Here is a 12,354-nt window from a genome sequence, read left to right as displayed (position 1 = left end):
TCTCTTTCACCTCCATGCACTCTCCCACTCAAAGCATCCAATACTTCACTTTCCAAACTCGCCTCACACACCCTTTGTTTATACAAATCTCTATAAAACTCTTCCACTTCACTCACAATATTATTACCCCTAACTTCCACACCACCTTTATCTAATACAACATTAATATCCTTCCCACTCTTACATACTTTTTTGAAAAAAAACCTAGAACAAGTCTCATCTTTTTCCATAATATCAATGTTAGCTCTAAAAACTATTTCTCTTCCCTTTTTGTATAAGTACTTGTTTATCAACTCTCTTTCTGTTTTTATCGCCTTATCCACATCCCTACCTATATCTCTCAGTCTGTACAGATAATATAGTCTCTTATTTGCGTTGTCATATTTCCTCCTCCGCTGCTTAGCCAATCTACATCCCCATTTTTAAAAAAAAACTTTAATCCTTTTCTTAACCCAATCCCACCACCACAACAAATCATTAAACTCATTCTTCCTAGCTCTCCATCTTCCATACTCGCACACAAAATCACTTTTAACCTCTTCATTCTCCAACATACTCACATTCACCTTCCACAACCCTTTCCCATACATCAAATCAGAACCACCCACCACCGTACACCTAATACTCTCATGATCGGAATACGCAACCTTTCGTTGCTCATAGTTACTACAACCTAAATTTGAAGATAATAAAAAATAATCTAACCTTGATGCCGACCTACCACTATCAGCCCAATATGTAACAGGAGGAGGCTTAATTTTACACACCTCCACAGCATCATTTAGAGAACAATCAACAATTATGTCTTGTAACATTTTACCTGTCACATCAATTTTATTAACACTACCACCCACACCCCTACTAACAGAACAATTGAAATCACCCACCACCACCACCAAAGGGACCTTCCCCGGAATAAATAACTTAACCTTCTCCAAGAACTCCCTCCTATCACTTTTCTCAGCAGGAGCGTACACATTCATTATTCGGAGCTTCCACCCTCTGTACACCACAAAAACAATGATACACTTCCCCTCCTCCACAATGACAAAATCCTCCACCAACACCTCATTATTACGAATAAGTACCCCAACACCATCATTTTTGTTCCTACAGGAACCCGACCACAAACAGTGCATTCCTGCAGACACACAACATCACCTCCAAAGGACCAGATATCCTCTAGCACTGCCGCTCTCCTCGCACCACTTTTAATAAGTCTGGAACTTTGCGACACGATAGACAAGGTAATGGAGCGCGGCCGCCCAAGAACTTAGTAATATGTTTTATTCTACAGCGTTTTTTCCCTTTCACCCATTTTCACCGGAGTCTTGTAAGTTCATCATGTTTGAAGCAGTATTGTCCTCTAAAAAACCCGAGCACTGGGCATCTCCAGGGGAAGACACAACAGAGCTCTCAGGACTAGAGCTGACATCCATCTCACTCTGCTCCATTACGTTAGATTCCAGACGAGCTTTCTTACAAGACCTCCCAGCTGGTTCCCCACCCTTTTGGGTTATCACAATAGGACTCTCTGCTTCTCCTTCAGATTTGTCCACTTCAATCATCATACTCGCAGAATCAGACCCCATTTCAGGGCTACTCACTTGTTCAATTTTATCACTTAGGGGCAGATGATACCTTCCCTCCATCCATTCCTCGGCCGCCTGCTCCAGTCCTAATGTGGACAGTATGGACCCATCAGCCTGATCATCACTCCTTGAGGTCGACGGAACCGGTGAAGCACCACCCGCCACAGCGGCTGCATACGACTCAACTTGTCTCGTCACGATAGGCGTCTCCTTTTGGACAGCAGACTCTAGCTGTCCCAAGCCACCACCACACGCAGTGTGACGCGGACACTTCATACACATGTGGCCAGTTTCCCCACAAAAGTCGCAGGTTTTAGGGGCCGGGCAGTTCCCGGCATGGTGACCCTCCTGCTTACAATTTCTGCAGCAGCCCTCGCTCTTCTGACACTCCTCCTTCCTGTGGCCATACTCATAGCACCTAAGGCAGTAGGTGGGCTGATTCGGATAAAACAAGAAACCACAGTTCCCTGCAACAGAAAAGTTCGCAGGGGGGTGCATCACCCCACCAATCCCTTCCGGATCTGGGCGAAGTTTAACCCAAAATTTTACCTTGCCGTTAAATACTCCCAGAACATTCTGAAGCTTATTTCCACCCTTCACTAGAACACAATACCTGTACAAAAAGGCACGGATTAAATCAATCTCCATAAAAGGGTTGTACAGGTGTACTGTCACAGGGATCTCTTGCATGGTGAAGAGCGGACGAAACTCCACATCCCTTAGGATAGGATCGTTTCTCAGGAGCTTAAGTCCCTCAAATACTCTCAAACAGGGTCCAGGCCAACGAAAAGAAACATCATAAAGTCCTTGGGACGGAAAATCCTGAATGCAAAATATTTCCGAAACGATATCCACACCCATCCGCTTTTCCAGAATTTCTCTTCCAATGAATACCAGATTGCACTCACCTCTTCTTCCTTCTCCGACAATAAAACGAATAGTTTTTCAAACCTGCCATCCTGCAGATAAATACCGGTCTCCACTGGCAAAAAAAAACGTCACGTGATCCCCTCCCGACGTCCCAGGAGTCCCGGCAAGGACCCCTGAACTAAACCTTCCAGCAACACCAAGCGAGGCAATAAACCTGCACTTGGTCGAAACCAAAAGGCCGAGAAGCGATAACCCAAAATGGGACCCAGGAAAGCGCCCGCTTCTCAGACTAGGCCTGACAACTGTAGGAGACAGCCACACCATACACCGTATACTTTCTTGAGCGGCAGCGCACAACACTCCATTGCTGCACATTCTAGGCCCGACTAGCCTGAAAACCCTGACACCTTCACTGGGACCCTCCTTACACCTCTCTGTCTGCAAAGGGAGGCACATCAGACAAGGACTTTTCAAACGAGATGCCTGCAGAATTTGCATAAACTCCTCCCCTTGACCATAAGTGCAGCGACGCCCGCCGATTAGTCTGCCTGCCGTTCCGTCCTTGTCTCCCCAGGCAATTAATCACACTGTCTGGCCAACTTCTTTCGGAATATTCACAACATGTCACAGAAGCAGCACTTCAAGGTGCATCACAATTGTTTCTCGGGTCACCGGGAAGTAAATAGACAAGGAAGCTACATGCTGCAACAGCAGGGTTTTAAACGGTGTGTCATAATCCTCTCTTGCCTTTATTCCGTCACTGGGTCCACAAGAGGGAGACACACTACGTCAGATTAATAGTTTCATTCATTCGGAGATCCAATTGAATTAGCAAATCACAAGTTGCTCCATTAAAGGAATAATTGGATCAATGCAGTAATCCTTTTGGACAAAGAAAAGGGTCTTCTTATCTGGAAATGCTTGTTTGCTAAGAGATAAGACGCAAAACAACAAAAAGACACAAATTGACACGAAATAAGACACAGGAGACAAAAATCTGTTCTTATGGTTTTTTGTTTCTGAGAAGAGACATGATTCTATTTTTTGATAACTGTATAAGAGAAGCGCACCGGTCCTGGAAGTACTGCAATACCAGGTCAATGCGTGGAGTGGACAGAGCAAGCTCTTCTTCCATCTCCCTGTTCTAAAAATCCATTTAATATATGGCCCCCATATAGGGGGCGTATCAGATATTGAACAGATTTTTTTATTTTTTTTTAAACCATTCAGGTTAAAAAAAAACTGTTGCGTGACTCCCGAAGGAGTCATCCCATCACCTTGGTTCTCAGTGCAACGTCTTTCCAACTCATCACCATGGCTCTAAATTTTATTTTTTTTCATTTTTAGTTATTTTACAGAAACACACAATAAAAACCCAACACCAACTCCCCCACCCATTATAACAAACCACACCACACTCCACCCTCACCATCTATCTAAGTCTTACCATGTGTTTCCATTTTTTGTTTTTCCAAATACCTTCTGCATCACTCTCCCCCTAACTCTCTTATCCCACACATAGCCCATGTACAATTTCCCCAGAATCATCTTGACACATTCATTCACCCCTATTTCATCTTTCTTAAACACATATATATTCCTAACATCCCACAAAGATTCCAGTACACACACCATAAGAAACCATAACACTCTAACATTCATTTTACCACATGCACCCAGTCGAAATAATGCGACCTTCCATGTCACCTTTCTTACACCAGTTAGCTCCTTGCACAACCCACCTAACCTCTTCCATACTTCTTGCGCATATTTACAATTCCATACCAAATGCATTATACTTTCACACCCTCTGCAATCATTCCTAGGACATTCCTCCGTTCTAGTTAGATCTCTTTTTTTCAATACCTCTCGCACCGGCAACACACCATGCAAACTCATCCACACAGTGCTCCTCTGTCTATTATTCAACCCACTCATATTAACTTTCTCCCACGTATCCTTTATCTCTTCCCTTTTTAAACAATCAATATTACACACATTCTCTCTATCACGCAACACTTTCATAACTTTCTTCCTTTCCATAAAGTCCTTCTTACAAATCCCACACAAATCCCATTTTCTCACAAACTTCCCAATCACCTTATACCATTCTCTTAATACAAACGCCATTGGTACTCTCAAATCTCTTTCATGCCACTTGAACTCACACAACATCCATCCAGCCATATATCTAACCATACTCGCTGCCTTACTCTCCTTCCCACTCAATCTTAACACTTGCGCCACATAATTCAAATTCACAAACACTTCCACATTCGGAAAGTCCATTCCCCCTTTCATCCTATCCTTTCTCACCACTTCCCGCTTCAAACGTTCCATCTTACATCCCCAGAAGAACAAAAACAACATCCTGTCCAACTTTCTCACTACAAACACACCAGGCGGAAACACATTTGACACATACAACATCATTGGCAACACAATCGCTTTCACAATCAAAATTTTCCCAGTCATCGTCAAACACCTCAAATTCCAAAAACACAACTTCCTTTCAACTTTCTTTCTCAATTCTTCCCAACTTTCTTTCCCTTTCAGATCCTCATTAAACACCACACCCAATACTTTTATTCCACCTTCCACACATTCCATCTCATTATCACACACACTTCCCTCCCCAAACATCTTAATTTTGGACTTCCCCCAATTTAGTTTAAAGGCAGACGCCCCATAAAAAAAAACAATTATTAATTTTTCCCTATCCAGCGCTGCCTTGTTTTCCCCCACAATCACAACATCATCCATATAACCAAGCACTTTAACACATTTACCTCTGCATCCCGGGATCATAATGCCTCTCATCACCTTATCCCTCCTCAACATACACAATAATGGCTCTATCACACATATAAACACAATCGGAGACAAAGGACAACCTTGTCGTACACCAGATTCAATCTTAATACACTCACTCAAAACACCATTCACTAACACACGACTTGTCACACCATCATACATCCCCCTAACTTTCTCTACAAACACAGTTGGAAAACCCATGCTCACCAATACTCTCAACATAATGACATGAGACACCCTATCAAACGCTTTCTCAAAATCAAGAGCCATCAGAAACACTCTTTTCCCTCTATCCATACAGTCACCAATCATATCCCTCAACAACATTAAATTATCATGTATTCTCCTTTCAGGCACCGCACACACCTGATCCTCACCAATTACCTGATCAATCACCCCTCTCATTCTGTTCGCCACAACTTTCGCATAAATCTTATAATCCACATTCAACAAAGTAATTGGTCTCCAATTTTCCAAACATTTCCTTTCACCCTTCTTATAAATCAAAACAACCACACCCTCTTTCATAGACACACTCATCCTACCATTCCTAAACATATACTTCACAATCTCAACCACATCCTTACCCACAACGTCCCACCACATACTATAAAACTCCACAGGTAATCCATCCTTACCAGGTGTCTTGTTCCTAGCCATACTATCCACAGCCCCTTTCACTTCATTCTCAGTCACCTCTCTTATTAACACCCCACAATCACTCTCGTTTACCTGATCCACCACCGCACTCAACACCTCATCCTCCATACTTGCATCACAAACTTTCCTTTCATACAAAACACCATAAAACCTTTCAACCACTTTCATCATTTCATCCCCAACAACCTCACACCCATCCTCTCTTATAATAACATCCATATCTTTCTTACCATCACACACTTTTTTAAAGAAAAATCTATTACACTTTTCATCCTTCTCCATTCTCTCCACTTTCGCTCGATACATAATCTGCCGGCCCCTTTCTTCCATATCTCTCTTAATCACCTCTCTCGCTTCAACAATCTCCTCAGTCACATCATAACCACACTCTCTCATCCAATACAAATATACCAACCGTCTATTCATCCAATCATACTTTTCTCTCTTCAATCTCGCCTCTCTATACCCATTTTTCCTAAAGAACACAGCAATTCGCACCTTCATCCAATCCCACCATTTTAACACACAATCAAAATCTTTCCTCTTCTTCTTCCATATCCCATAACATTCAAGGAACCGGTCTCTCACATCCTTATTCTCAAGCCACTTAACATTCAATTTCCACACACCTCTCCCAAACTTACCCTCCCCTTTACTTTCAATCTTACATTTAATACATTCATGGTCTGAGAACCCCACCTTCATTTGTTCAAAACTTACACACGTGATTTCTTTCGCAGCCAAAACATAATCGATACGTGACTCAATCACTCCCCTGTCAGCCCTGTAGGTTGCCAGTGGCCCTCCTACAACACATTCTCTCGCCACATCAACCAGTGAAAAATCAACAATCATCCTCTTTAACATATTACCCGTGACATCAATCTTAACATCTTTCAAACCCCTTTTTACCCCTCTATCAATCACCACATTCATGTCTCCTACAATCACTACCGGTATCCTTCCAAGCACAAAATATTCCATTCTCTCAAATCCTTTCTCTCATTTTTATTTGCTGGTGCATACACATTTATCACCCTAACCCGCCACCCATCACAATTTACGGTAACCATCACACATCTACCCACCTCAATAATTGTGTAACACTCTATGCTATACCCCCTACCCTGCACCAACACCCCAACACCATCATTTCTGTTGTTTTTGGATCCACTCCAAACTGAGTCTCCATACACCCATTCCTCTTTTTTTGGAGGTATATCAATCCCGCATTCCTGTAAACAAATTACATTACCCCCCCCTCCCTGCCACAAAGTCCAAGACCGCTGCTCTTCTGGCCCTGGATTTACATCCACTAACATTGAGGGATACCAGGATCACATTCTTTTTTTGCGAGCTAGCTCATCATTAAGCCACCAGCCACCGTCTATAGTCACTCAGCCTTCATCGTCCTTAGAATAGTTACTCGTGTCCATGAAAGAGTCCCCAGATTCCTCTCCAATCATCAGCGAGCTAGGGGAATCAGCAGAAGAGGAAAACCCAGGGGGGGGGAAAAGAAGCAGACATCGGCAAGTTGTAGCTGAAATCAGGGTGCTCCATTGGGCTAAGGACCTCCTCTCTTCTGGGCTTTTTTTTATAACACCACTCAAAAAATCCTTACGGTATCTAGCCGGCATTCTCTGACAGTGCAGATCCTCATCACTAGATGCCACTTCCATATTCTCACAGGCAGTAACATCCGCGCTGCCCACTTCAGCACCACGGACACCATCCTCACTGCACGGGCTGTCAGAGTTGCTAATTCCCTCATATACCGACTGGCGTCTGGGCACAACGGGAGATTCAGGTGAAGCATCAGCCATGGTCACTACGGAAGACTCGGTGGCAGGTTCGGACACAAAAGCAGCAGGGGTCCCGACATCAACATCAGTGTTATGTAACATCACAGAGGAAACAACAGTAGTTCCATTCACAGACTCAGCCGGGAGCCCAACAACGGGATCGATTACAGACATAGCAGGGGGTTCAGCATTAGTTTTACATGCAGGCATAACAGGGAACTCAACGGCAGCTCCGGGAAGGGGCATATCGGAGGTTTCAGCAGTAGCCATACACACGGGCACACCAGCGGGTTTAATCTTAGATATCACAGGGTTTATAGTTGCGGACTCACTCACCGGCATGATGACAGATGCGGCCTCCGGCAGAATCACAGCCTTGGTTTTACTCTCAGCCTCCGGCACATTTCCAGGCTCGATCCTATCCACATGCATCGTTCGGGGGGGCGGGGCCACATCCCCCAACGGTTCAATTTGAACCCCCATTTCGGCGGGGAAACTTTCATGCAGAGCGCGCTCAGCACCAACGGTTGAAACAGCCGAAACGTTGCATGCATTGTAAGAAACATCAAAAGAAATATCAGGGTCGGATATTTGAACCCCTTTTTGTTGATATAGTTTGGTATTTCGTGCAGCCCACTCGCTGGGTGTTTTATTCTTGTACTCATCACTGGCCCATATCATACTGCACATTTTGGCCAGATGGCCCACCTCACCACACAGCTCGCATTTTTTTGGCTTTGAGCACTCTGCAGCCACATGGCCGTCCTCTTTGCAATTTCTACAGAGTTTTTCATAGGGGCAGTTCGCTTTCTCATGTCCATAACTGGCACATTTCCTACAGGAAAAAGGTTGTTCCCTGTAATACAAATAGCCCCTCACCCCCGCAAAGAAGAAAGACGCAGGGGAATGTTTAAACCCCTCATATCCCTCTGGGTCAAGCCTCAAACTGACCCAGAACCGCAAATACCCATTGATAATACCACAACAATTTCTCTGTTGTTCACCACCTTTAACACTGCTACACTATCTCCTCAAGAAAGCATATATGAGTTTCATATCGGCAAAAGGGTTAAAAAGCCGCATAGTCAACATAGTCTCACTTGTTTTCTCTGGTACAATACTGACCCCCCGCATTGCCTCGGTCTTTCCCACCTTCTGTAATTTTGCCAACGTATCCTGATAGATCCCTCGGTCCGTAAAAGAGACATCAAACATACCCGTAGCTGGAAATTCTTGAATACAATAAATTTCATACCTCTTTATTCCGGTCAGACACATCAAAATATCTTCCACAATGCACCTTACTCCACCTGATCTCCCTTCCATGTGCAGCCGAATAGTATCCTTTAGCCCCGACATCCTGGCAGCCCAGTCGGACTCCGAAAAAAAAGGACAAAAACTCCTCAAAAGAAACGTTCAAAGGTCCCAACTCGTTATCCTAGGGGCCCTCCGCAAGAAGGACCCCCGAATACCTCTCAGCCCTGACCAAATGAAGCAGGAACTCCACTTGGTCTGAGCCAAAAGGCCGAGAAGCGATAACCCGAAATGGGACCCAGGAAAGCGCCTGCTTCTCAGGCTAGGCCTGACAACTGTAGGAGACAGCCACACCACACATCATATACTCTCTTCAGCGGCGGGGCACAACACTCCATTGCTGCACATTCTAGGCCCGACTAGCCTGAATCCTTCACTGGGACCCTCCTTACACCTCTCTGTCTGCAAAGGCACGCACATCAGCCAAGGACTTTTAAAACGAGATGCCTGCAGAATTTGCATAAACTCCTCCCCTTGACCATAAGTGCAGCGACGCCCGCTGATTAGTCGGCCTGCCGTTCCGTCCTCGTCACTCCAGGCAATTAATCACACTGTCTGCCCAGCTTCTTTCGGAATATTCCCAGCATGTCACAGAAACAGCACTTCAAGGTGCATCTTTTATTGTTTCTCGGGCCACCGGCAAGTAAATAGACAAGGAAGCTGCATGCTGCAACAGCAGAGTTCTAAAAGGTGTGTCATAATCCTCACTTGCCTTTATTCCGTCACTGGGTCCACAAGAGGGAGACGCACTACGTGAGATTAATAGTTTCATTCATTCGAAAATCTAATGGAATTAGCAAATAATAGGTTGGTCCAGGAAATAAATAATTGGATCAATGCAGTAATCCTTTCGGACAAAGAAAAGGGTCTTCTTATCAGTAAATGCCTGTTTGCAAAGAGATAAGACGCAAAACAAAAAAAATGACACAATAACTTGACACAAAATAAGACACAGGAGACACAAATCAGTTCTTATCCTTTTTGCATCTGAAAAGAGACATGATTCTATTTTTTTATAACTGTATAAGAGAAGTGCACCGGTCCTGGAAGTACTGCAATACCAGGTCAATGCGTGGAGTGGACAGAGCAAGCTCTTCTTCCATCTCCCTGTTCTAAAAATCCATTTAATATATGGCCCCCAAATAGGGGGCGTATCAGATATTAAACTGATAAGAACAGATTTTTTTTTTGATTTTTTTCCAATACCATTCAGTTTTAAACTCTTTGCCATCTGCACAAAGAACAGATATTTTAATACCGTTGCGTCAGCCCATGCAAAGTTCATCATCATCATGGCTTAGACTATGCTTTTTTATATCTCTTATTACAGTACATCAAAAATACATCATATAAACACACCCACAAAATCCCATAGCCAAAAAACACCCACTATTTTTTACCCAACACCCTATCTAAATTTCACCACATCCAACCATTTTTTCACCTTCCACACACCTTCCGCATCGAACCCACCACCGCCTTTCCTTTTGTAAAACTGATAACACATATAAAACTTCCCTAATACCATCCTCATAACGTCATTCACCTCCCATTCTTCCCTTTTGTATTCACACATATTCCTTGCATCCCATAATGCCTCCATCACACACGCCATCAACAGCCACATCAATCTCTCTTTCACTTTACCATATGCCAAACATAGCCATCTTCCATGAAATCACATTCACACCACCTAATTCCTTACATAACCCACTCAAACCATTCCATACTTTCAGTGCAAATCCGCAACCCCAAAAAACATGTAACAGTCTCTCTCACACCACACCTTTCTCTAGGACAATCTTCCGTCCGAACCAAATCTCGTTTCTTTTGCACCACACGTACAGGCAACACACCTTGCAAACCCATCCAAACCACATCCTTTTGTCTATTTGTTATACCACACATCTCAATCTTCTTCCATACCTCAGCCGCTTCTTTAGATCGCAAATATTCTATATTGCACATACTCTCACGCTCACGAAACATCCGCATAACCTTCCTTTTAACACAAAAATCTTTCATACTCACACCCAACAAATCATTCTTCCTAACAAACTTCTCGACATATTCATACCATACCGGGCATCTGAAGGCCATCGGCACATTCAAAGATCTTTTCATCCATTTCAATCCACAAAGCATCCATCCAGCCATATATCTAGTCATACACCCAGTTTTAGTCTTACTATCTACCATTCTCACAACATTCGCTATATAGTTTACACCCAAAAATCTCTCAACATCCAGAAAATTCACACCACCTTTTGTTCTCACTTTCACTACATTCTCACGCTTCAATCTTTCCATCTCCATTCCACCCCCATAAAAATAAAAACATCATCCTTACAATCTTTCTTAGACACCCATACTGGGGGGGGGAACACACACACGCAACATATACCAATAACGGCAGAATCACACTTTTCACAATCAGAACCTTCCCAGTCATAGTCAAATCACGCAACATCCAAAAATCAAGCTTCCTCTTAACCTTACAAGCACATTATTCCCAACTTGCACGCCCTTTCAGTTGCTCATCAAATTCCAAACCTAACACTTTAATCCCACCCTCCACACGTTCAGCTTCCTCCAACCTCACATCCACATCACCAAACACTCTAAATTTACTTTTACCCCAATCTATTTTAAAAGCCGACGCACTGCAGAAAAAACTAATATGTAGTCTGGCTCTATTCAGTGCCGCTTGACTCTGACACACCAATCACATCATCCATGTATCCCAACACTTTTACACATTTACCACCACTCCCTGGCACTAACAGCCCTCTCATAACCTTATCATTCCTGATCATCTGCAACAAAGGCTCAATCACACAGACAAACAACATAGGAGACATAGGACAACCCTGTCGCACACCAGACTTGACCAAAATTTTCTGACTCACCCACCCATTCACCAACACTCTACATAAAGCTTTATCATACAGACTTCTTACATTTGCCACAAACACACTTGGGAATCCCATTCTCAACAGCACTCGAAACATAAACTCATGCGACACCCTGTCAAACGCCTTTTCAAAATCCAGGCTTACAAGCACACAATTCTGTTTCCTTACCATGCAGTCACCAATCAAATCTCTTACTAACATTAAATTATCACTCATACGTCTTCCAGGAACCGCACACGTCTGATCTTCACCTACAATCGTACCAATCACTCTCCTCATCCTGCCAGCCAACACCTTTGCATACAACTTATAATCAGCATTCAATAACGTGATAGGCCTCCAGTTACCCAACGTCCTCCTATCACCTTTTTTAAAAATCAAAACAAC

The 12,354-nt window shown here is 43.5% G+C and overlaps 2 non-coding genes across 2 annotated transcripts; both read right to left on the bottom strand.

Moving 5' to 3' along the window:
• Positions 1-3,521: 3,521 nt before the first annotated feature.
• LOC142095941 (U2 spliceosomal RNA) lies at positions 3,522-3,705 on the bottom strand. The gene has a single exon (XR_012678038.1). It is a non-coding gene; the product is annotated as a U2 spliceosomal RNA (small nuclear RNA).
• A 6,374-nt stretch (positions 3,706-10,079) lies between these two features.
• On the bottom strand, positions 10,080-10,261 carry LOC142095876 (U2 spliceosomal RNA). The gene has a single exon (XR_012678023.1). It is a non-coding gene; the product is annotated as a U2 spliceosomal RNA (small nuclear RNA).
• Between the last annotated feature and the right edge of the window lie 2,093 nt (positions 10,262-12,354).

Source organism: Mixophyes fleayi, chromosome 6, assembly GCF_038048845.1.
Source record: "Mixophyes fleayi isolate aMixFle1 chromosome 6, aMixFle1.hap1, whole genome shotgun sequence".
In the NCBI taxonomy this organism is placed as follows: Eukaryota; Metazoa; Chordata; class Amphibia; order Anura; family Limnodynastidae; genus Mixophyes; species Mixophyes fleayi.
This window is presented reverse-complemented; position numbering and strand designations above follow the sequence as displayed.